The sequence below is a fragment of the Dama dama genome, chromosome 26, assembly GCF_033118175.1.
Source record: "Dama dama isolate Ldn47 chromosome 26, ASM3311817v1, whole genome shotgun sequence".
NCBI lineage: Eukaryota > Metazoa > Chordata > Mammalia > Artiodactyla > Cervidae > Dama > Dama dama.
The window spans coordinates 2025755-2050806 of record NC_083706.1 but is presented as its reverse complement, the minus strand read 5'-3'; positions in this window follow the sequence as shown (position 1 = coordinate 2050806).

Genomic DNA, 25052 nt, shown 5'->3' with positions numbered 1-25052 from the left:
GAATATAACCGAGGTTCCGGCCGCAACTCGAGAAAAACCATGAGACTTCCCCCTCGCCGCGAGATGAGGCCCGATTCCCCTGCAGTGCATGCAGAGCAATTCCGTGTTCCACATCAAAGCTGAAAGGAGCCTTGATTTCCTTGATGGCACTCCAGAGAAAACACAAGATCACTGTCTCAAGTCTAGAGGGATCCTGAGGTCACTGGAGCAACACGAAAGGGCTCCGTGGACCCCAAATCAACTCGAGATGAGAGCTTAGTCCCTGGCTTCGACTCAAGAGGAATACCAATTTCCACAAGCACCTCAAGATGAGGCTTCTCTCAGCTACAGGTATGTGAGAGGGACCCTGAGTTTGTGGCCTCAAGTGGAATGGACACGGAGATGCTCTGACTCGAAGTAAGGCCGGATATCCCTGCAGTGAATTGAAAGCAGGCTCGTCTTGCATCTCCCAAGACGAAGGGATGTCTGAATCCCCTGTGGAGACCACAGAGAAAGACCTAGTTCTCCGCCTCGAGACTGGAGGCCTCCCATCCTTTGAAAACTCAAGAGGTCTGTGGAGATCAATGCTTCCAAAGGAGACGATGCCTGACTCTTCTTGAAAATGGATAGGAGTCCCAGGATCCCTGTGGCACGTGGAAAGGGACCCTGGGTCTCCCGCCTCACGTGGAGACGCGTCCCAATTAGCATGCCAAGACTCGAGGAGATTCCCGAGGTGTCCCTCGCACCTAAGCAGGAGTCCTGACGTCGCTGAACAAACACGTGTCTGGAAGGGCCCTCCCCGTCGTAACTCGAGAATATTCCCTAGGTTCCGACCGTAACTTCAGAAAAACAATGAGACATCCGCCTTGTCGCGAGATGAGGCCCGATTCCCATGCACTGTGTGCAGAGCAATTCCGTGTTCCACATCAAACATGAAAGGAGCCTTGATTTCCTTGATGGCACCCCAGAGAAAACCCAAGATCACTGTCTCAAGTCTAGAGGGATCCTGAGGTCACTGGAGCAACAAGAAAGGGCTCCGTGGACCTCAAATCAACTCGAGATGAGAGCTTAGTCCCTGGCCTCGACTCAAGAGGAATACCAACTTTCCATAAGCACCTCAAGAGGAGGCTTCTCTCAGCTACAGGTATGTGAGAGTTACCCTGAGTTTGTGGCCTCAAGTGTAATGGACACCGAGATGCTCTGACTCGAAGTAAGGCTGGATATCCCTGCAGTGAATTGAATGCAGGCTCGTCTTGCATCTCCCAAGACGAAGGGATGTCTGAATGCCCTGTGGAGACGACAGAGAAAGACCTAGTCCTCTGCCTCATCGCGACCGGAGGCCTCACATCCTTTGAAAATTCGAGATGTCTGCGGAGATCAATGCTTCCAAAGGAGACGATGCCTGACTCCTCTTGAAAATGGATAGGAGTCCCGGGATCCCTGTGGCACGTGGAAAGGGACACTGGGTCTCCCGCCTCACGTGGAGACGGGTCCCAATTGCCATGCCAAGACTCGAGGAGAATCCCGAGGTGTACCTCGCACCTAGGCAGGAGTCCTGACGTCGCTGAACAACACGTGTCTGGAAGGGCCCTCCCCGTCCTAACTCTCGAATATACCCCAGGTTCCGGCCGCAACTAGAGAAAAACCATGAGACTTCCCCTTCGCCGCGAGATGAGGCCCAATTCCCCTGCACTGCGTGCAGAGCAATTCCGTGTTCGACATCAAAATTGAAAGGAGCCTTGATTTCCTTGATGGCACTCCAGAGAAAACCCAAGATCACTGTCTCAAGTCTAGAGGGATCCTGAGGTCACTGGAGCAACACGAAAGGTCTCCGTGGACCCCAAATCAACTCGAGATGAGAGCTTAGTCCCTGGCCTCGACTCAAGAGAAATACCAACTTTCCACAAGCACCTCAAGAGGAGGCTTCTCTCAGCTACAGGTATGTGAGAGGGACCCTGAGTTTGTGGCATCAAGTGGAATGGACACCGAGATGCTCTGACTCGAAGTAAGGCCGGATATCCCAATAGTGAATTGAATGCAGGCTCGTCTTGCATCTCCCAAGACGAAGGGATGTCTGAATCCCCTGTGGAGACCACAGAGAAAGACCTAATTCTCCGCTTCATCGCGACCGGAGGACTCACATCCTTTGAAAACTCGAGAGGTCCGCGGAGATCAATGCTTCCAAAGGAGACGATGCCTGACTCCTCTTGAAAATGGATAGGTGTCCCAGGATCCCTGTGGCACGTGGAAAGGGACCCTGGGTCTCCAGCCTCACGTGGAGACGCGTCCCAATTTCCATGCCAAGACTCGAGGAGAATCCCGAGGTGTCCCTCGCAACTAGGCAGGAGTCCTGACGTCGCTGAACAAACACGTGTCTGGAAGGGCCCTCCCCGTCGTAACTCGAGAATATCCCCAAGTTCCGGCCGCAACTCGAGAAAAACCATGAGACTTCCCCTACGCCGCGAGATGAGGCCCGATTCCCCTGCACTGCGTGGAGAGCAATTCCGTGTTCCACATCAAACATGAAAGGAGCCTTGATTTCCTTAATGGCACTCCAGAGAAAACCCAAGATCACTGTCTCAAGTCTAGAGGGATCCTGAGGTCACTGTAGCAACTCGAAAGGGCTCCGTGGACCCCAAATCAACTCGAGATGAGAGCTTAGTCCCTGGCTTCGACTCAAGAGGAATACCAACTTTCCACAAGCACCTCAAGAGGAGGCTTCTCTCAGCTACAGGTATGTGAGAGGGACCCTGAGTTTGTGGCCTCAAGTGGAATGGACACCGAGATGCTCTGACTCGAAGTAAGGCCGGATATCCCTGCAGTGAAGTGAATGCAGCCTCGTCTTGCATCTCCCAAGACGAAGAGATGTCTGAATCCGCTGTGGAGACCACAGAGAAAGACCTAGTCCCCCGCCTCATCGCGACCGGAGGCCTCACATCCTTTGAAAATTCGAGAGGTGCGCGGAGATCAATGCTTCCAAAGGAGCCGATGCCTGACTCCTCTTGAAAATGGATAGGAGTCCCAGGATCCCTGTGGCACGTGGAAAGGGACCCTGGGTCTCCCGCCTCACGTGGAGACGCGTCCCAATTGCCATGGCAAGACTCGAGGAGAATCCTGAGGTGTCCCTCGCACCTAGGCAGGAGTCCTGACGTCGCTGAACAAACACGTGTCTGGAAGGGCCCTCCCCGTCGTAACTCGAGAATATACCCCAGGTTCCGGCCGCAACTCGCGAAAAACCATGAGACTTCCCCCTCGCTCCGAGATGAGGCCCGACTCACATGCACTGCGTGCAGAGCAATTCCGTGTTCCACATCAAACGTGAAAGGAGCCTTGATTTCCTTGATGGCACTCCAGAGGAAACCCAAGATCACTCTCTCAAGTCTAGAGGGATCCTGAGGTCACTGTAGCAACACGAAAGGGCTCCGTGGACCCCAAATCGAATCGAGATGAGAGCTTAGTCCCCGGCTTCGACTCTGGAGGAATACTAGCTTTTCACAAGCACCTCAAGAGGAGGCTTCTTTCAGCTACAGGTATGTGATAGGGACCCTGAGTTTGTGGCCTCAAGTGGAATGGACACAGAGATGCTCTGACTCGAAGTAAGGCCGGATATCCCTGCAGTGAATTGAATGCAGGCTCGTCTTGATCTCCCAAGACGAAGGGATGTCTGAATCCCCTGTGGAGACGACTGAGGAAGAACTAGTCCTCCGCCTCATCGCGTCCGGAGGCCTCACATCCTTTGAAAACTCGAGAGGTGTGCGGAGATCAATGCTTCCAAAGGAGACGATGCCTGACTCCTCCTGAAAATGGATAGGAATCCCAGGATCCCTGTAGCACGTGGAAAGGGACCCTGGGTCTCACGCCTCACGTGGAGACGCGTCCCCATTGCCATGCCAAGACTCGAGGAGAATCCCGAGGTGTCCCTTGCACCTAGGCAGGAGTCCTGATGTCGTTGAACAAACACGTGTCTCGAAGGGCCCTCCCCGTCGTAACTCGAGAATATATCCCAGGTTCCGGCCGCAACTCGAGAAAAACCATGAGACTTCCCCCTCGCCGCGAGATGAGGCCCGATTCCCCTGCACTGCGTGCAGAGCAATTCCGTGTTCCACATCAAACGTGAAAGGAGCCTTGATTTCCTTGATGGCACTCCAGAGAAAACCCAAGATCACTGTCTCAAGTCTAGAGGGATCCTGAGGTCACTGGAGCAACAGGAAAGGGCTCCGTGGACCCCACATCAACTCGAGATGAGAGCTTAGTCCATGGCTTCGACTCAAGAGGAATACCAACTTTCCACAAGCACCTCAAGAGGAGGCTTCTCTCAGCTACAGGTATGTGAGAGGGACCCTGAGTTTGTGGCCTCAAGTGGAATGGACACCGAGATGCTCTGACTCGAAGTAAGGCCAGATATCCCTGCAGTGAATTGAATGCAGGCTCGTCTTCTATCTCCCAAGACAAAGGGATGTCTGAATCCCCTGTGGAGACCACAGAGAAAGACCGAGTTCTCCGCCTCTTAACGACCGGAGGCCTCACATTCTTTGAAAACTCGAGAGGTCCGCGGAGATCAATGCTTCCAAAGGAGACGATGCCTGACTCCTCTTGAAAATGGATAGGAGTCCCAGGATCCCTGTGGCACGTGGAAAGGGACCCTGGGTCTCCCGCCTCACGTGGAGACGCGTGCCAATTGCAATGCCAAAACTCGAGGAGAATCCCGAGTTGTCCCTCGCACCTAGGCAGGAGTCCTGATGTCGCTGAACAAACACGTGTCTGGAAGGGCCCTCCCCGTCTTAACTCAAGAATATACCCCATGTTCCGGCCGCAACTCGAGAAAAACCATGAGACTTCCCCCTCGCCGCGAGATGAGGCCCGATTCCCCTGCACTGTGTGCAGAGCAATTCCGTGTTCCACATCAAACGTGAAAGGAGCCTTGATTTCCTTGATGGCACTCCAGAGAAAACCCAAGATCACTGTCACAAGTCTAGAGGGATCCTGAGGTCACTGGAGCAACACGAAAAGGCTGCGTGGACCCCACATCAACTCGAGATGAGAGCTTAGTCCCTGGCTTCGACTCAAGAGGAATACCAAATTTCCACAAGCACCTCAAGAGGAGGCTTCTCTCAGCTACAGGTATGTAAGAGGGCCCCTGAGTTTGTGGCCTCAAGTGGAATGGACACCGAGATGCTCTGACTCGAAGTAAGGCCGGATATCCCTGCAGTGAATTGAATGCAGGCTCGTCTTGCATCTCCCAAGAGGAAGGGATGTCTGAATCCCCTGTGGAGACCACAGGGAAAGACATAATTCTCCGCCTCACCGCGAGCGGAGGCCTCACATCCTTTGAAAACTCGAGAGGTCCGCGGAGATCAATGCTTCCAAAGGAGATGATGCCTGACTCCTGTTGAAAATGAATAGGAGTCCCAGGATCCCTGTGGCACGTGGAGAGGGACCCTGGGTCTCCCGCCTCACGTGGAGACGCGTGCCAATTGCCATGCCAAGACTCGAGGAGAATCCGGCGGTGTCCCTCGCACCTAGACAGGAGTCCTGACATCGCTGAATGAACACGTGTCTGCAAGGGCCCTCCCCGTCGTAAATCGAGAATATACCCCAGGTTCTGGCCGCAACTCGAGAAAAACCATGAGACTTCCCCCTCACCGTGACACGAGGCCCGATTCCCCTGCACTGCGTGCAGAGCAATTCCGTGTTCCACATCAAACGTGAAAGGAGCCTTGATTTCCTTGATGGCACTCCAGAGAAAACCCAAGATCACTGTCTCAAGTCTATAGGGATCCTGAGGTCACTGGAGCAACACGAAAGGGCTTCGTGGACCCCAAATCAACTCGAGATGAGAGCTTAGTCCCTGGGTTCGACTCAAGAGTAATACCAACTTTCCACAAGCACCTCAAGAGGAGGCTTCTCTCAGCTACAGGTATGTGAGAGGGACCCTGAGTTTGTGGCCTCAAGTGGAATGGACACCGAGATGCTCTGACTCGAAGTAAGGCCGGATATCCCTGCAGTGAATTGAATGCAGGCTCGTCTTGCATCTCCCAAGATGAAGGGTTGTCTGAATCCCCTGTGGAGACCACAGAGAAAGACCTAGTCCTCCGCCTCAACGCAACCGGAGGCCTCATATCCTTTAAAAACTCGAGATGTTCGCGGAGATCAATACTTCCAAAGGAGACGATGCCTGACTCCTCTTGAAAATGGATAGGAGTCCCAGTATCCCTGTGGCACGTGGAAAGGGACCCTGGGTCTCCCACCTCACGTGGAGACGCGTCCCAATTGCCATGCCAAGACTCGAGGAGAATCCCGAGGTGTCCCTTGCACCTAGGCATGAGTCCTGATGTCGCTGAACAAACACGTGTCTCGAAGGGCCCTCCCCGTCGTAACTCGAGAATATACCCCAGGTTCCGGCCGCAACTCGAGAAAAACCATGAGACTTCCCCCTCGCAGCGAGATGAGGCCCGATTCCCCTGCACTGCGTGCAGAGCAATTCCTTGTTCCACATCAAACGTGAAAGGAGCCTTGATTTCCTTGATGGCACTCCAGAGAAAACCCAAGATCACTGTCTCAAGTCTAGAGGGATCCTGAGGTCACTGTAGCAACTCGAAAGGGCTCCGTGGACCCCAAATCAACTCGAGATGAGAGCTTAGTCCCTGGCTTCGACTCAAGAGGAATACCAACTTTCCACAAGCACCTCAAGAGGAGGCTTCTCTCAGCTACAGGTATGTGAGAGGGCCCCTGAGTTGTGGCCTCAAGTGGAATGGACACCGAGATGCTCTGACTCGAAGTAAGGCCGGATATCCCTGCAGTGAATTGAATGCAGGCTCGTCTTGCATTTCCCAAGACGAAGGGATGTCTGAATCCCCTGTGGAGACCACAGAGAAAGACATAATTTTCCGCCTCACCGCGAGCGGAGGCCTCACATCCTTTGAAAACTCGAGAGGTCCGCGGAGATCAATGCTTCCAAAGGAGACGATGCCTGACTCCTGTTGAAAATGGATAGGAGTCCCAGGATCCCTGTGGCACGTGGAAAGGGACCCTGGGTCTCCCGCCCCACGTTGAGACGCGTCCCAGTTGCCATGCCAAGACTCGTGGAGAATCCCGAGTTGTCCCTCGCACCTAGGCAGGAGTCCTGACGTCGCTGAACAAACACGTGTCTGGAAGGGCTCTCCCCGTCGTAAATCGAGAATATACCCCAGGTTCCGGCCGCAACTCGAGAAAAACCATGAGACTTCCCCCTCGCCGCGAGATGAGGCCCGATTCCTTTGCACTGCATGCAGAGCAATTCCGTGTTCCACATCAAACGTGAAAGGAGTCTTGATTCCTTGATGGCACTCCAGAGAAAACCCAAGATCACTGTCTCAAGTCTAGAGGGATCCTGAGGTCACTGGAGCAACACGAAAGGGCTCCGTGGACCCCAAATCAACTCGAGATGAGAGCTGAGTACCTGGCTTCGACACAAGAGGAATACCAACTTTCCACAAGCACCTCAAGAGGAGGCTTCTCTCAGCTACAGGTATGTGAGAGGGCCCCTGAGTTTGTGGCCTCAAGTGGAATGGACACCGAGATGCTCTGACTCGAAGTAAGGCCGGATATCCCTGCAGTGAATTGAATGCAGGCTCGTCTTGCATCTCCCAAGACGAAGGGATGTCTGAATCCCCTGTGCAGACCACAGAGAAAGACCTAGTCCTCCGCCTCAACGTGACCTGAGGCCTCACATCCTTTGAAAACTCGAGAGGTCTGCGGAGATCAATGCTTCCAAAGGAGCCGATGCCTGACTCCTCTTGAAAATGGATAGGAGTCCCAGGATCCCTGTGGCACGTGGAAAGGGACCCTGGGTCTCCCGCCTCACGTGGAGACGCGTCCCAATTGCCATGGCAAGACTCGAGGAGAATCCTGAGGTGTCCCTCGCACCTAGGCAGGAGTCCTGACGTCGCTGAACAAACACGTGTCTGGAAGGGCCCTCCCCGTCGTAAGTCGAGAATATACCCCAGGTTCCGGCCGCAACTCGAGAAAAACCATGAGACTTCCCCCTCGCCGCGAGATGAGGCCCGATTCCCCTGCAGTGCATGCAGAGCAATTCCGTGTTCCACATCAAAGCTGAAAGGAGCCTTGATTTCCTTGATGGCACTCCAGAGAAAACACAAGATCACTGTCTTAAGTCTAGAGGGATCCTGAGGTCACTGGAGCAACACGAAAGGGCTCCGTGGACCCCAAATCAACTCGAGATGAGAGCTTAGTCCCTGGCTTCGACTCAAGAGGAATACCAATTTCCACAAGCACCTCAAGATGAGGCTTCTCTCAGCTACAGGTATGTGAGAGGGACCCTGAGTTTGTGGCCTCAAGTGGAATGGACACGGAGATGCTCTGACTCGAAGTAAGGCCGGATATCCCTGCAGTGAATTGAAAGCAGGCTCGTCTTGCATCTCCCAAGACGAAGGGATGTCTGAATCCCCTGTGGAGACCACAGAGAAAGACCTAGTTCTCCGCCTCGAGACTGGAGGCCTCCCATCCTTTGAAAACTCAAGAGGTCTGCGGAGATCAATGCTTCCAAAGGAGACGATGCCTGACTCTTCTTGAAAATGGATAGGAGTCCCAGGATCCCTGTGGCACGTGGAAAGGGACCCTGGGTCTCCCGCCTCACGTGGAGACGCGTCCCAATTAGCATGCCAAGACTCGAGGAGATTCCCGAGGTGTCCCTCGCACCTAAGCAGGAGTCCTGACGTCGCTGAACAAACACGTGTCTGGAAGGGCCCTCCCCGTCGTAACTCGAGAATATTCCCTAGGTTCCGACCGTAACTTCAGAAAAACAATGAGACATCCGCCTTGTCGCGAGATGAGGCCCGATTCCCATGCACTGTGTGCAGAGCAATTCCGTGTTCCACATCAAACATGAAAGGAGCCTTGATTTCCTTGATGGCACCCCAGAGAAAACCCAAGATCACTGTCTCAAGTCTAGAGGGATCCTGAGGTCACTGGAGCAACAAGAAAGGGCTCCGTGGACCTCAAATCAACTCGAGATGAGAGCTTAGTCCCTGGCCTCGACTCAAGAGGAATACCAACTTTCCATAAGCACCTCAAGAGGAGGCTTCTCTCAGCTACAGGTATGTGAGAGTTACCCTGAGTTTGTGGCCTCAAGTGTAATGGACACCGAGATGCTCTGACTCGAAGTAAGGCTGGATATCCCTGCAGTGAATTGAATGCAGGCTCGTCTTGCATCTCCCAAGACGAAGGGATGTCTGAATGCCCTGTGGAGACGACAGAGAAAGACCTAGTCCTCTGCCTCATCGCGACCGGAGGCCTCACATCCTTTGAAAATTCGAGATGTCTGCGGAGATCAATGCTTCCAAAGGAGACGATGCCTGACTCCTCTTGAAAATGGATAGGAGTCCCGGGATCCCTGTGGCACGTGGAAAGGGACACTGGGTCTCCCGCCTCACGTGGAGACGGGTCCCAATTGCCATGCCAAGACTCGAGGAGAATACCGAGGTGTACCTCGCACCTAGGCAGGAGTCCTGACGTCGCTGAACAACACGTGTCTGGAAGGGCCCTCCCCGTCCTAACTCTCGAATATACCCCAGGTTCCGGCCGCAACTAGAGAAAAACCATGAGACTTCCCCTTCGCCGCGAGATGAGGCCCAATTCCCCTGCACTGCGTGCAGAGCAATTCCGTGTTCGACATCAAAATTGAAAGGAGCCTTGATTTCCTTGATGGCACTCCAGAGAAAACCCAAGATCACTGTCTCAAGTCTAGAGGGATCCTGAGGTCACTGGAGCAACACGAAAGGTCTCCGTGGACCCCAAATCAACTCGAGATGAGAGCTTAGTCCCTGGCCTCGACTCAAGAGAAATACCAACTTTCCACAAGCACCTCAAGAGGAGGCTTCTCTCAGCTACAGGTATGTGAGAGGGACCCTGAGTTTGTGGCATCAAGTGGAATGGACACCGAGATGCTCTGACTCGAAGTAAGGCCGGATATCCCGATAGTGAATTGAATGCAGGCTCGTCTTGCATCTCCCAAGACGAAGGGATGTCTGAATCCCCTGTGGAGACCACAGAGAAAGACCTAATTATCCGCTTCATCGCGACCGGAGGACTCACATCCTTTGAAAACTCGAGAGGTCCGCGGAGATCAATGCTTCCAAAGGAGACGATGCCTGACTCCTCTTGAAAATGGATAGGTGTCCCAGGATCCCTGTGGCACGTGGAAAGGGACCCTGGGTCTCCCGCCTCACGTGGAGACGCGTCCCAATTTCCATGCCAAGACTCGAGGAGAATCCCGAGGTGTCCCTCGCAACTAGGCAGGAGTCCTGACGTCGCTGAACAAACACGTGTCTGGAAGGGCCCTCCCCGTCGTAACTCGAGAATATCCCCAAGTTCCGGCCGCAACTCGAGAAAAACCATGAGACTTCCCCTACGCCGCGAGATGAGGCCCGATTCCCCTGCACTGCGTGGAGAGCAATTCCGTGTTCCACATCAAACATGAAAGGAGCCTTGATTTCCTTAATGGCACTCCAGAGAAAACCCAAGATCACTGTCTCAAGTCTAGAGGGATCCTGAGGTCACTGTAGCAACTCGAAAGGGCTCCGTGGACCCCAAATCAACTCGAGATGAGAGCTTAGTCCCTGGCTTCGACTCAAGAGGAATACCAACTTTCCACAAGCACCTCAAGAGGAGGCTTCTCTCAGCTACAGGTATGTGAGAGGGACCCTGAGTTTGTGGCCTCAAGTGGAATGGACACCGAGATGCTCTGACTCGAAGTAAGGCCGGATATCCCTGCAGTGAAGTGAATGCAGCCTCGTCTTGCATCTCCCAAGACGAAGAGATGTCTGAATCCGCTGTGGAGACCACAGAGAAAGACCTAGTCCCCCGCCTCATCGCGACCGGAGGCCTCACATCCTTTGAAAATTCGAGAGGTGCGCGGAGATCAATGCTTCCAAAGGAGCCGATGCCTGACTCCTCTTGAAAATGGATAGGAGTCCCAGGATCCCTGTGGCACGTGGAAAGGGACCCTGGGTCTCCCGCCTCACGTGGAGACGCGTCCCAATTGCCATGGCAAGACTCGAGGAGAATCCTGAGGTGTCCCTCGCACCTAGGCAGGAGTCCTGACGTCGCTGAACAAACACGTGTCTGGAAGGGCCCTCCCCGTCGTAACTCGAGAATATACCCCAGGTTCCGGCCGCAACTCGCGAAAAACCATGAGACTTCCCCCTCGCTCCGAGATGAGGCCCGACTCACATGCACTGCGTGCAGAGCAATTCCGTGTTCCACATCAAACGTGAAAGGAGCCTTGATTTCCTTGATGGCACTCCAGAGGAAACCCAAGATCACTCTCTCAAGTCTAGAGGGATCCTGAGGTCACTGTAGCAACACGAAAGGGCTCCGTGGACCCCAAATCGAATCGAGATGAGAGCTTAGTCCCCGGCTTCGACTCTGGAGGAATACTAGCTTTTCACAAGCACCTCAAGAGGAGGCTTCTTTCAGCTACAGGTATGTGATAGGGACCCTGAGTTTGTGGCCTCAAGTGGAATGGACACAGAGATGCTCTGACTCGAAGTAAGGCCGGATATCCCTGCAGTGAATTGAATGCAGGCTCGTCTTGATCTCCCAAGACGAAGGGATGTCTGAATCCCCTGTGGAGACGACTGAGGAAGAACTAGTCCTCCGCCTCATCGCGTCCGGAGGCCTCACATCCTTTGAAAACTCGAGAGGTGTGCGGAGATCAATGCTTCCAAAGGAGACGATGCCTGACTCCTCCTGAAAATGGATAGGAGTCCCAGGATCCCTGTGGCACGTGGAAAGGGACCCTGGGTCTTCCGCCTCACGTGGAGACGCGTGCCAATTGCAATGCCAAAACTCGAGGAGAATCCCGAGTTGTCCCTCGCACCTAGGCAGGAGTCCTGATGTCGCTGAACAAACACGTGTCTGGAAGGGTCCTCCCCGTCTTAACTCAAGAATATACCCCATGTTCCGGCCGCAACTCGAGAAAAACCATGAGACTTCCCCCTCGCCGCGAGATGAGGCCCGATTCCCCTGCACTGTGTGCAGAGCAATTCCGTGTTCCACATCAAACGTGAAAGGAGCCTTGATTTCCTTGATGGCACTCCAGAGAAAACCCAAGATCACTGTCACAAGTCTAGAGGGATCCTGAGGTCACTGGAGCAACACGAAAAGGCTGCGTGGACCCCACATCAACTCGAGATGAGAGCTTAGTCCCTGGCTTCGACTCAAGAGGAATACCAAATTTCCACAAGCACCTCAAGAGGAGGCTTCTCTCAGCTACAGGTATGTAAGAGGGCCCCTGAGTTTGTGCCCTCAAGTGGAATGGACACCGAGATGCTCTGACTCGAAGTAAGGCCGGATATCCCTGCAGTGAATTGAATGCAGGCTCGTCTTGCATCTCCCAAGAGGAAGGGATGTCTGAATCCCCTGTGGAGACCACAGGGAAAGACATAATTCTCCGCCTCACCGCGAGCGGAGGCCTCACATCCTTTGAAAACTCGAGAGGTCCGCGGAGATCAATGCTTCCAAAGGAGATGATGCCTGACTCCTGTTGAAAATGAATAGGAGTCCCAGGATCCCTGTGGCACGTGGAGAGGGACCCTGGGTCTCCCGCCTCACGTGGAGACGCGTGCCAATTGCCATGCCAAGACTCGAGGAGAATCCGGCGGTGTCCCTCGCACCTAGACAGGAGTCCTGACATCGCTGAATGAACACGTGTCTGGAAGGGCCCTCCCCGTCGTAAATCGAGAATATACCCCAGGTTCTGGCCGCAACTCGAGAAAAACCATGAGACTTCCCCCTCACCGTGACACGAGGCCCGATTCCCCTGCACTGCGTGCAGAGCAATTCCGTGTTCTACATCAAACGTGAAAGGAGTCTTGATTCCTTGATGGCACTCCAGAGAAAACCCAAGATCACTGTCTCAAGTCTAGAGGGATCCTGAGGTCACTGGAGCAACACGAAAGGGCTCCGTGGACCCCAAATCAACTCGAGATGAGAGCTTAGTACCTGGCTTCGACACAAGAGGAATACCAACTTTCCACAAGCACCTCAAGAGGAGGCTTCTCTCAGCTACAGGTATGTGAGAGGGCCCCTGAGTTTGTGGCCTCAAGTGGAATGGACACCGAGATGCTCTGACTCGAAGTAAGGCCGGATATCCCTGCAGTGAATTGAATGCAGGCTCGTCTTGCATCTCCCAAGACGAAGGGATGTCTGAATCCCCTGTGCAGACCACAGAGAAAGACCTAGTCCTCCGCCTCAACGTGACCTGAGGCCTCACATCCTTTGAAAACTCGAGAGGTCTGCGGAGATCAATGCTTCCAAAGGAGCCGATGCCTGACTCCTCTTGAAAATGGATAGGAGTCCCAGGATCCCTGTGGCACGTGGAAAGGGACCCTGGGTCTCCCGCCTCACGTGGAGACGCGTCCCAATTGCCATGGCAAGACTCGAGGAGAATCCTGAGGTGTCCCTCGCACCTAGGCAGGAGTCCTGACGTCGCTGAACAAACACGTGTCTGGAAGGGCCCTCCCCGTCGTAAGTCGAGAATATACCCCAGGTTCCGGCCGCAACTCGCGAAAAACCATGAGACTTCCCACTCGCTGCGAGATGAGGCCCGACTCCCATGCACTGCGTGCAGAGCAATTCCGTGTTCCACATCAAACGTGAAAGGAGCCTTGATTTCCTTGATGGCACTCCAGAGGAAACCCAAGATCACTCTCTCAAGTCTAGAGGGATCCTGAGGTCACTGTAGCAACAAGAAAGGGCTCCGTGGACCCCAAATCGAATCGAGATGAGAGCTTAGTCCCTGGCTTCGACTCTGGAGGAATACTAGCTTTTCACACGCACCTCAAGAGGAGGCTTCTTTCAGCTACAGGTATGTGATAGGTACCCTGAGTTTGTGGCCTCAAGTGGAATGGACACAGAGATGCTCTGACTCGAAGTAAGGCCGGATATCCCTGCAGTGAATTGAATGCAGGCTCGTCTTGCATCTCCCAAGACGAAGGGATGTCTGAATCCCCTGTGGAGACGACTGAGAAAGAACTAGTCCTCCGCCTCATCGCGTCCGGAGGCCTCACATCCTTTGAAAACTCGAGAGGTGTGCGGAGATCAATGCTTCCTAAGGAGACGATGCCTGACTCCTCCTGAAAATGGATAGGAGTCCCAGGATCCCTGTGGCACGTGGAAAGGGACCCTGGGTCTCACGCCTCACGTGGAGACGCGTCCCCATTGCCAAGCCAAGACTCGAGGAGAATCCCGAGGTGTCCCTTGCACCTAGGCAGGAGTCCTGATGTCGCTGAACAAACACGTGTCTCGAAGGGCCCTCCCCGTCGTAACTCGAGAATATAAGCCAGGTTCCGGCCGCAACTCGAGAAAAACCATGAGACTTCCCCCTCGCCGCGAGATGAGGCGCGATTCCCTTGCACTGCGTGCAGAGCAATTCCGTGTTCCACATCAAACGTGAAAGGAGCCTTGATTTCCTTGATGGCACTCCAGAGAAAACCCAAGATCACTGTCTCAAGTCTAGGGGGATCCTGAGGTCACTGGAGCAACAGGAAAGGGCTCCGTGGACCCCACATCAACTCGAGATGAGAGCTTAGTCCCTGGCTTCGACTCAAGAGGAATACCAACTTTCCACAAGCACCTCAAGAGGAGGCTTCTCTCAGCTACAGGTATGTGAGAGGGACCCTGAGTTTGTGGCCTCAAGTGGAATGGACACCGAGATGCTCTGACTCGAAGTAAGGCCAGATATCCCTGCAGTGAATTGAATGCAGGCTCGTCTTCTATCTCCCAAGACAAAGGGATGTCTGAATCCCCTGTGGAGACCACAGAGAAAGACCGAGTTCTCCGCCTCTTAACGACCGGAGGCCTCAAATTCTTTGAAAACTCGAGAGGTCCGCGGAGATCAATGCTTCCAAAGGAGACGATGCCTGACTCCTCTTGAAAATGGATAGGAGTCCCAGGATCCCTGTGGCACGTGGAAAGGGACCCTGGGTCTCCCGCCTCACGTGGAGACGCGTCCCAATTGCCATGCCAAGACTCGAGGAGAATCCCGAGGTGTCCCTCGCACCAAGTCAGGAGTCCTGACGTCGCTTAACAAACACGTGTCTGGAAGTGCCCTCCCCATCGTTACTCGAGAATATACCCTAGGTTCTGGCCGCAACTCTAGAAAAACCATGAGACTTCCCCCTCGCCGCGAGATGAGGCCCGATTCCCATGCACTGCGTGCAGAGCAATTCCGTGTTCCACATCAAACGTGAAAGGAGCCTTGATTTCCTTGATGGCACTCCAGAGAAAACCCAAAATCACTGTTTCAAGTTTAGAGGGATCCTGAGGTCACTGGAGCAACATGAAAAGGCTCCGTGGACCCCAAATCAACTCGAGATGAGAGCTTAGTCCCTGGCTTCGACTCAAGAGGAATACCAACTTTCCACAAGCACCTCAAGAGGAGGCTTCTCTCAGCTACATGTATGTGAGAGGGACCCTGAGTTTGTGGCCTCAAGTGGAATGGACACCGAGATGCTCTGACTCGAAGTAAGGCCGGATATCCCTACAGTGAATTGAATGCAGGCTCGTCTTGCATCTCCCAAGACGAAGGGATGTCTGAATCCCCTTTGGAGACCACAGAGAAAGACCTAGTTCTCTGCTTCAACGCGACCGGAGGCCTCACATCCTTTGAAAACTCGAGAGGTGCGCGGAGATCAATGCTTCCAAAGGAGACGATGCCTGACTCCTCTTGAAAATGGATAGGAGTCCCAGGATCCCTGTGGCACGTGGAAAGGGACCCTGGGTCTCCCGCCTCACGTGGAGACGCGTCCCAATTGCCATGCCAAGACTCGAGGAGAATCCCGAGGTCCCTCGCACCTAGGCAGGAGTCCTGACGTCGCTGAACAAACACGTGTCTGGAAAGGCCCTCCCCGTCATAACTCGAGAATATACCCCAGGGTCCGGCCGCAACTCGAGAAAAACCATGAGACTTACTCCTCGCCGCGAGATGAGGCCCGATTCCACTGCACTGCGTGCAGAGCAATTCCGTGTTCCACATCAAACGTGAAAGGAGCCTTGATTTCCTTGATGGCACACCAGAGAAAACCCAAGATCACTGTGTCAAGTCTAGAGGGATCCTGAGGTCACTGTAGCAACACGAAAGGGCTCCGGGACCCCAAATCAACTCGAGATGAGAGCTTAGTCCCTGGCTTGGACTCAAGAAGAATACCAACTTTCCACAAGCACCTCAAGAGGAGGCTTCTCTCAGCTACAGGTATGTGAGTGGGACCCTGAGTTTTGGCCTCAAGTGGAATGGACACCGACATGCTCTGACTTGAAATAAGGCCGGATATTCCTGCAGTGAATGGAATGCAGGCTCGTCTTGCATCTCCCAAGACGAAGGGATGTCTGAATCCCCTGTGGAGACCACAGAGAAAGACCTAGTTCTCCGCCTCATCGCGACCTGTGGCCTCACATTCTTTGAAAACTCGAGAGGTCAGCGGAGATCAATGCTTCCAAAGGAGACGATGCCTGACTCCTCCTGAAAATGGATAGGAGTCCCTGGATCCTGTGGCACGTGGAAAGGGACTCTGGGTCTCCCGCCTCACATGGAGACGCGTCCCAATTGCCATGCCAAGACTCGAGGAGAATCCCGAGGTGTCCCTCGCACCTCGGCAGCAGTCCGGACGTCGCTGAACAAACACGTGTCTGGAAGGGCCCTCCCCGTCGTAACTCGAGAATATACCCGAGGTTCTGGCCGCAACTCGAGAAAAAATATGAGACTTCCCCCTCGCCGCGAGATGAGGCCCAATTCCCCTGCACTGCGTGCAGAGCAATTCCGTGTTCCACATCAAACATGATAGGAGCCTTGATTTCCTTCATGGCACTCCAGAGAAAACCCAAGATCAATGTCTCAAGTCTAGAGGGATCCTGAGGTCACTGGAGCAACACGAAAGGGCTCCGGGACCCCAAATCAACTCGAGATGAGAGCTTAGTCCCTGGCTTCGACTCAAGAAGAATACAAACTTTCCACAAGCACCTCAAGAGGAGGCTTCTCTCAGCTACAGGTATGTGAGAGCGACCCTGAGTTTTGGCCTCAAGTGGAATGGACACCGAGATGCTCTGACTCAAAATAAGGCCGGATATCCCTGCAGTGAATGGAATGCAGGCTCGTCTTGCAACTCCCAAGACGAAGGGATGTCTGAATCCCCTGTGGAGACCACAGAGAAAGACGTAGTTCTCCGCCTCATCGCGACCTGTGGCCTCACATTCTTTGAAAACTCGAGAGGTCAGCGGAGATCAATGCTTCCAAAGGAGACGATGCCTGACTCCTCTTGAAAATGGATAGGAGTCCCAGGATCCCTGTGGCACGTGGAAAGGGACCCTGGGTCTCCCGCCTCACGTGGAGACGCGTCCCAATTGCCATGCCAAGACTCGAGGAGAATCCCGAGGTGTCCCTCGCACCTAGGCAGGAGTCGTGACGTCGCTGAACAAACACGTGTCTGGAAGGGTCCTCCCCGTCGTAACTCGAGAATATACCCCAGGTTCCGGCCGCAACTCGATGAAAACCATGAGACTTCGCCCTCTCCGCGAGATGAGGCCGATTCCCCTGCACTGCGTGCAGAGCAATTCCGTGTTCCACATCAAACGGGAAAGGAGCCTTGATTTCCTTGATGGCACACCAGAGAAAACCCAAGATCACTGTCTCAAGTCTAGAGGGATCCTGAGGTCACTGTAGCAACAAGAAAGGTCTCCGTGGACCCCAAATTAACTCGAGATGAGAGCTTAGTCCCTGGCTTCGACTCAAGAGGAATACCAACTTTCCACAAGCACCTCAAGAGGAGGCTTCTCTCAGCTACAGGTATGTGAGAGGGACCCTGAGTTTGTGGCCTCAAGTGGAATGGACACCGAAATGCTCTGACTCGAAGTAAGGCCGGATATCCCTGCAGTGAATTGAATGCAGGCTAGTCTTGCATCTCCCAAGACGAAGGGATGTCTGAATCCCCTGTGGAGACCACAGAGAAAGAACTAGTCCTCCGCCTCATCGCGTCCGGAGGCCTCACATCCTTTGAAAACTCTAGAGGTGTGCGGAGATCAATGCTTCCAAAGGAGACGATGCCTGACTCCTCCTGAAAATGGATAGGAGTCCCAGGATCCCTGTGGCACGTGGAAAGGGACACTGGGTCTCCCGCCTCAGGTGGAGACGCGTCCCAATTGCCATGCCAAGACTCGAGGAGAATCCCGAGGTGTCCCGCGCACCTCGGCAGCAGTCCTGATGTCGCTGAACAAACACGTGTCTGGAAGGGCCGTCCCCGTCGTAACTCGAGAATATACCCCATGTTCCGGCCGCAACTCGAGAAAAACCATGAGACTTCCCCCTCGCCGCGAGGTGAGGCCCAATTCCCCTGCACTGCGTGCAGAGCAATTCCGTGTTCCACATCAAACAAGATAGGAGCCTTGATTTCCTTCATGGCACTCCAGAGAAAACCAAAGATCACTGTCTCAAGTCTAGAGGGATCCTGAGATCACTGGAGCAACACGAAAGGCCTCCGTGGACGCCAAATCAACTCGAGATGAGAGCTTAGTCCCTGGCTTCGACTCTAGAGGAATACCAACTTTCCACAAGCACCTCAAGAGGAGGCTTCTCTCAGCTACAGGTATGTGAGAGCGACCCTGAGTTTTGGCCTCAAGTGGAATGGACACCGAGATGCGCTGACTCAAAATAAGGCTGGATATCCCTGCAGTGAATGGAATGCAGGCTCGTCTTGCAACTCCCAAGACGAAGGGATGTCTGAATCCCCTGTGGAGACCACAGAGAAAGACGTAGTTCTCCGCCTCATCGCGACCTGTGGCCTCACATTCTTTCAAAATTCGAGAGGTCAGCGGAGATCAATGCTTCCAAAGGAGACGATGCCTGACTCCTCTTGAAAATGGATAGGAGTCCCAGGATCCCTGTGGCACGTGGAAAGGGACCCTGGGTCTCCCGCCTCACGTTCAGACGCGTCCCAATTGCCATGCCAAGACTTGCGGAGAATCCCGAGGTGTCCCTCGCACCTAGGCAGGAGTCGTGACGTCGCTGAACAAACACGTGTCTGGAAGGGTCCTCCCCGTCGTAACTCGAGAATATACCCCAGGTTCCGGCCGCAACTCGATAAAAACCATGAGACTTCGCCCTCTCCGCGAGATGAGGCCGATTCCCCTGCACTGCGTGCAGAGCAATTCCGTGTTCCACATCAAACGGGAAAGGAGCCTTGATTTCCTTGATGGCACACCAGAGAAAACCCAAGATCACTGTCTCAAGTCTAGAGGGATCCTGAGGTCACTGTAGCAACAAGAAAGGTCTCCGTGGACCCCAAATTAACTCGAGATGAGAGCTTAGTCCCTGGCTTCGACTCAAGAGGAATACCAACTTTCCACAAGCACCTCAAGAGGAGGCTTCTCTCAGCTACAGGTATGTGAGAGGGACCCTGAGTTTGTGGCCTCAAGTGGAATGGACACCGAGATGCTCTGACTCGAAGTAAGGCCGGATATCCCTGCCGTGAATTGAATGCAGGCTCGTCTTGCATCTCCCAAGACGAAGGGATGTCTGAATCCCCTGTGGAGACGACAGAGAAAGAACTAGTCCTCCGCCTCATCGCGTCCGGAGGCCTCACATCCTTTGAAAACTCGAGAGGTGTGCGGAGATCAATGCTTCCAAAGGAGACGATGCCTGACTCCTCCTGAAAATGGATAGGAGTCCCAGGATCCCTGTGGCACGTGGAAAGCGACCCTGGGTCTCCCGCCTCAGGTGGAGACGCGTCCCAATTGCCATGCCAAGACTCGAGGAGAATCCCGAGGTGTCCCTCGCACCTAGGCAGCAGTCCTGACGTCGCTGAACAAACACGTGTCTGGAAGGGCCCTCCCCGTCGTAACTCGAGAATATACCCCATGTTCCGGCCGCAACTCGAGAAAAACCATGAGACTTCCCCCTCGCCGCGAGGTGAGGCCCAATTCCCCTGCACTGCGTGCAGAGCAATTCCGTGTTCCACATCAAACAAGATAGGACCCTTGATTTCCTTCATGGCACTCCAGAGAAAACCAAAGATCAATGTCTCAAGTCTAGAGGGATCCTGAGATCACTGGAGCAACACGAAAGGCCTCCGTGGACGCCAAATCAACTCGAGATGAGAGCTTAGTCCCTGGCTTCGACTCTAGAGGAATACCAACTTTCCACAAGCACCTCAAGAGGAGGCTTCTCTCAGCTACAGGTATGTGAGTGGGACCCTGAGTTTTGGCCTCAAGTGGAATGGACACCGAGATGCTCTGACTTGAAATAAGGCCAGATATTCCTGCAGTGAATGGAATGCAGGCTCGTCTTGCATCTCCCAAGACGAAGGGATGTCTGAATCCCCTGTGGAGACCACAGAGAAAGACCTAGTTCTCCGCCTCATCGCGACCTGTGGCCTCACATCCTTTGAAAACTCGAGAGGTCCGCGGAGATCAATGCTTCCAAAGGAGACGATGCCTGACTCCTCTTGAAAATGGATAGGAGTCCCAGGTTCCCTGTGGCACGTGGAAAGGGACTCTGGGTCTCCCGCCTCACGTGGAGACGCGTCCCAATTGCCATGCCAAGACTCGAGGAGAATCCCGAGGTGTCCCTCGCACCTCGGCAGCAGTCCTGACGTCGCTGAACAAACACGTGTCTGGAAGGGCCCTCCCCGTCGTAACTCGTGAATACACCCCAGGTTCCGGCCGCAACTCGAGAAAAACCATGAGACTTCCCCCTCGCCGCGAGATGAGGCCCAATTCCCCTGCACTGCGTGCAGAGCAATTCCGTGTTCCACATCAAACATGATAGGAGCCTTGATTTCCTTCATGGCACTCCAGAGAAAACCCAAGATCAATGTCTCAAGTCTAGAGGGATCCTGAGGTGACTGGAGCAACACGAAAGGGCTCCGTGAAACCCAAATCAACTCGAGATGAGAGCTTAGTCCCTGGCTTCGACTCAAGAGGAATACCAACTTTCCACAAGCACCTCAAGAGGAGGCTTCTCTCAGCTACAGGTATGTGAGATGGACCCTGAGTTTGTGGCCTCAAGTGGAATGGACACCGAGATGCTCTGACTCGAAGTAAGGCCGGATATCCCTGCAGTGAATTGAATGCAGGCTCGTCTTGCATTTCCTAAGACGAAGGGATGTCTGAATCCCCTGTGGAGACCACAGAGAAAAACCTAGTCCTCAGCCTCATCACGACCGGAGACATCACATCCTTTGAAAACTCGAGAGGTGTGCGGAGATCAATGCTTCCAAAGGAGACGATGCCTGACTCCTCTTGAAAATGGATAGGAGTCCCAGGATCCCTGTGGAAGGTGGAAAGGGACCCTGGGTCTCCCGCCTCACTTGGAGACGCATCCCACTTGACATGCCATGACTCGAGGAGAATCCCGAGGTGTCCCTCGCACCTAGGCAGGAGTCCTGACGTCGCTGAACAAACACGTGTCTGGAAGGGCCCTCCCCGTCGTAACTCGAGAATATACCCCCGGTTCCAGCCGCAACTCGAGAAAAACCATGAGACTTCTCCCTCACCGCGAGATGAGGCCCGATTCCCCTGCACTGCGTGCAGAGCAATTCCGTGTTCCACATCAAACCTGAAAGAGCCTTGATTTCCTTGATGGCACTCCAGAGAAAACCCAAGATCACTATCTCAAGTCTAGAGGGAACCTGAGGTCACTGGAGCAACAGGAAAGGGCTCCGTGGACCCCAAATCAACTCGAGATGAGAGCTTAGTCCCTGGCTTCGACTCAAGAGGAATACCAACTTTCCACAAGCACCTCAAGAGGAGGCTTCTCTCAGCTACAGGTATGTGAGAGGGACCCTGAATTTGTGGCCTCAAGTGGAATGGACACCGAGATGCTCTGACTCGAAGTAAGGCCGGATATCCCTGCAGTGAATTGAATGCAGGCTCTTCTTGCATCTCCCAAGACAAAGTGATGTCTGAATCCCCTGTGGAGACAACAGAGAAAGACCTAGTCTTCCGCCTCATTGCGACCGGAGGCCTCACATCCTTTGAAAACTCGAGAGGTCCGCGGAGATCAATGCTTCCAAAGGAGACGATGCCTGACTCCTCTTGAAAATGGATAGGAGTCCCAGGATCCCTGTGGCACGTGGAAAGGGACCATGGATTCCCGCCTCACGTGGAGACGCGTCCCAATTGCCATGCCAAGACTCGAGGAGAATACCGAGGTGTCCCTCGCACCTAGGCAGGAGTCCTGACGTCGCTGAACAAACACGTGTCTGGAAGGGCCCTCCCCGTCGTAACTCGAGAATATACACCAGGTTCCGGCCGCAACTCGAGAAAAACCATGAGACTTCCCCCTCGCCAATACATGAGGCCCGATTCCCCTGCACTGCGTGCAGAGCAATTCCGTGTTCCACATCAAACGTGAAAGGAGCCCTGATTTCCTTGATGGCACTCCAGAGAAAACCCAAGATCACTGTCTCAAGTCTAGAGGGATCCTGAGGTCACTGGAGCAACACGAAAGGGCTCCGTGGAACGCAAATCAACTCGAGATGAGAGCTTAGTCCCTGGCTTCGACTCAAGAGGAAAACCAACTTTCCACAAGCACCTCAAGAGGAGGCTTCTCTCAGCTACAGGTATGTGAGATGGACCCTGAGTTTGTGGCCTCAAGTGGAATGGACACCGAGATGCTCTGACTCGAAGTAAGGCCGGATATCCCTCTAGTGAATTTAAAGCAGGCTCGTCTTGCATCTCCCAAGACGAAGGGATGTCTGAATCCCCTGTGGAGACCACAGAGAAAGACCTAGTTCTCCGTCTCATCGAGACCGGAGGCCTCACATCCTTTGAAAACTTGAGAGGTACGCGGAGATCAATGCTTCCAAAGGAGACGATTCCTGACTCTTCTTGAAAACGGATACGAGTCCCATGATCCCTGTGGAACGTGGAAAGGGACACTGGGTCTCCCGCCTCACTTGGAGACAAGTCCCAATTGACATGCCATGACTCGAGGAGAATCCCGAGGTGTCCCTCGCACCTAGGTAGGAGTCCTGACGTCGCTGAACAAACACGTGTCTGGAAGGGCCCTCCCCGTCATAACTCGAGAATATACCCCATGTTCCGGCCGCAACTTGAGAAAAACCATGAGACATCCCCCTTGCCACGAGATGAGGCCCGATTCCCCTGCACTGCGTGCAGAGCAATTCCGTGTTCCACATTCAACTTGAAAGGAGCCTTGATTTCCTTGATGGCACTCCAGAGAAAACCCAAGATCACTGTCTCAAGTCTAGAGGGATCCTGAGGTCACTGGAGCAACACGAAATGGCTCCGTGGAACCCAAATCAACTCGAGATGAGAGCTTAGTCCCTGGCTTCGACTCAAGAGGAATACCAACTTTCCACAAGCACCTCAAGAGGAGGCTTCTCTCAGCTACAGGTATGTGAGAGGGACCCTGAGTTTGTGGCCTCAAGTCGAATGGACACCGAGATGCTCTGACTCAAAGTAAGGCCGGATATCCCTGCAGTGAATTGAATGCAGGCTCGTCTTGCATCTCGCAAGACGAAGGGATGTCTGAATCCCCTGTGGAGACCACAGAGAAAGACCTAGTCCTCAGCCTCATCGCGACCGGAGACATCACATCCTTTGAAAAATCGAGAGGTCTGCGGAGATCAATGCTTCCAAAGGAGACGATGCCTGACTCCTCTTGAAAATGGATAGGAGTCCCAGGATCCCTGTGGCACGTGGAAAGGGACCCTGGGTCGCCCGCCTCTCGTGGAGACGCGTCCCAATTGCCATGCCAAGACTCGAGGAGAATACCGAGGTGTCCCTCGCACCTAGGCAGGAGTCCTGACGTCGCTGAACAAACACGTGTCAGGAAGGGCCCTCCCCGTCGTAATTCGAGAATATACACCAGGTTCCGGCCGCAACTCGAGAAAAACCATGAGACTTCCCCCTCGCCGCGACATGAGGCCCGATTCCCCTGCACTGCGTGCAGAGCAATTCCGTGTTCCACATCAAACGTGAAAGGAGCCTTGATTTCCTTGATGGCACTCCAGAGAAAACCCAAGATCACTGTCTGAAGTCTAGAGGGATCCTGAGGTCACTGGAGCAACAGGAAAGGGCTCCGTGGAACCCAAATCAACTCGAGATGAGAGCTTAGTCCCTGGCTTCGACTTAGAGGAATACCAACTTTCCACAAGCCCCTCAAGAGAAGGCTTCTCTCAGCTACATGCATGTGAGAGGGACCCTGAGTTTGTGGCCTCAAGTTGAATGGACACCGAGATGCTCTGACTAGAAGTAAGGCCGGATATCCCTGCAGTGAATTGAATGCAGGCTCGTCTTCCATCTCCCAAGACGAAGGGATGTCTGAATCCCCTGTGGAGACGACAGAGAAAGACCTAGTCCTCCGCCTCAACGCGAACGGAGGCCTCACATCCTTTGAAAACTCGAGAGGTCCACGGAGAACAATGCTTCCAAAGGAGACGATGCCTGACTCCTCTTGAAAATGGATAGGAGTCCCAGGATCCCTGTGGCACATGGAAAGGGACCCTGGGTCTCCCGCCTAACGTGGAGACGCGTCCCAATTGCCATGCCAACACTCGAGGAGAATCCCGAGGTGTCCTTCGCACCTAGGCAGGAGTCCTGACGTCGCTGAACAAACACGTGTCTGGAAGGGCCCTCCCCGTTGTAACTCGAGAATATACCCCAGGTTTCGGCCGCAACTCGAGAAAAACCATGAGACTTCCCCCTCGCCGCGAGATGAGGCCCGATTCCCCTGTACTGCGTGCAGAGCAATTCCGTGTTCCACATGAAACGTGAAAGGAACCTTGATTTCATTGATGGCACTCCAGAGAAAACCCAAGATCACTGTCTCAATTCTAGAGGGATCCTGAGGTCACTGGAGCAACATCAAAGGGCTCAGTGGACCCCAAATCAACTCGAGATGAGAGCTTAGTCCCTGGCTTCGACTCAAGAGGAATACCAACTTTCCACAAGCACCTCAAGAGGAGGCTTCTCTCAGCTACAGGTATGTGAGAGGGCCCCTGAGTTTGTGGCCTCAAGTGGAATGGACACCGAGATGCTCTGACTCGAAGTAAGGCCGG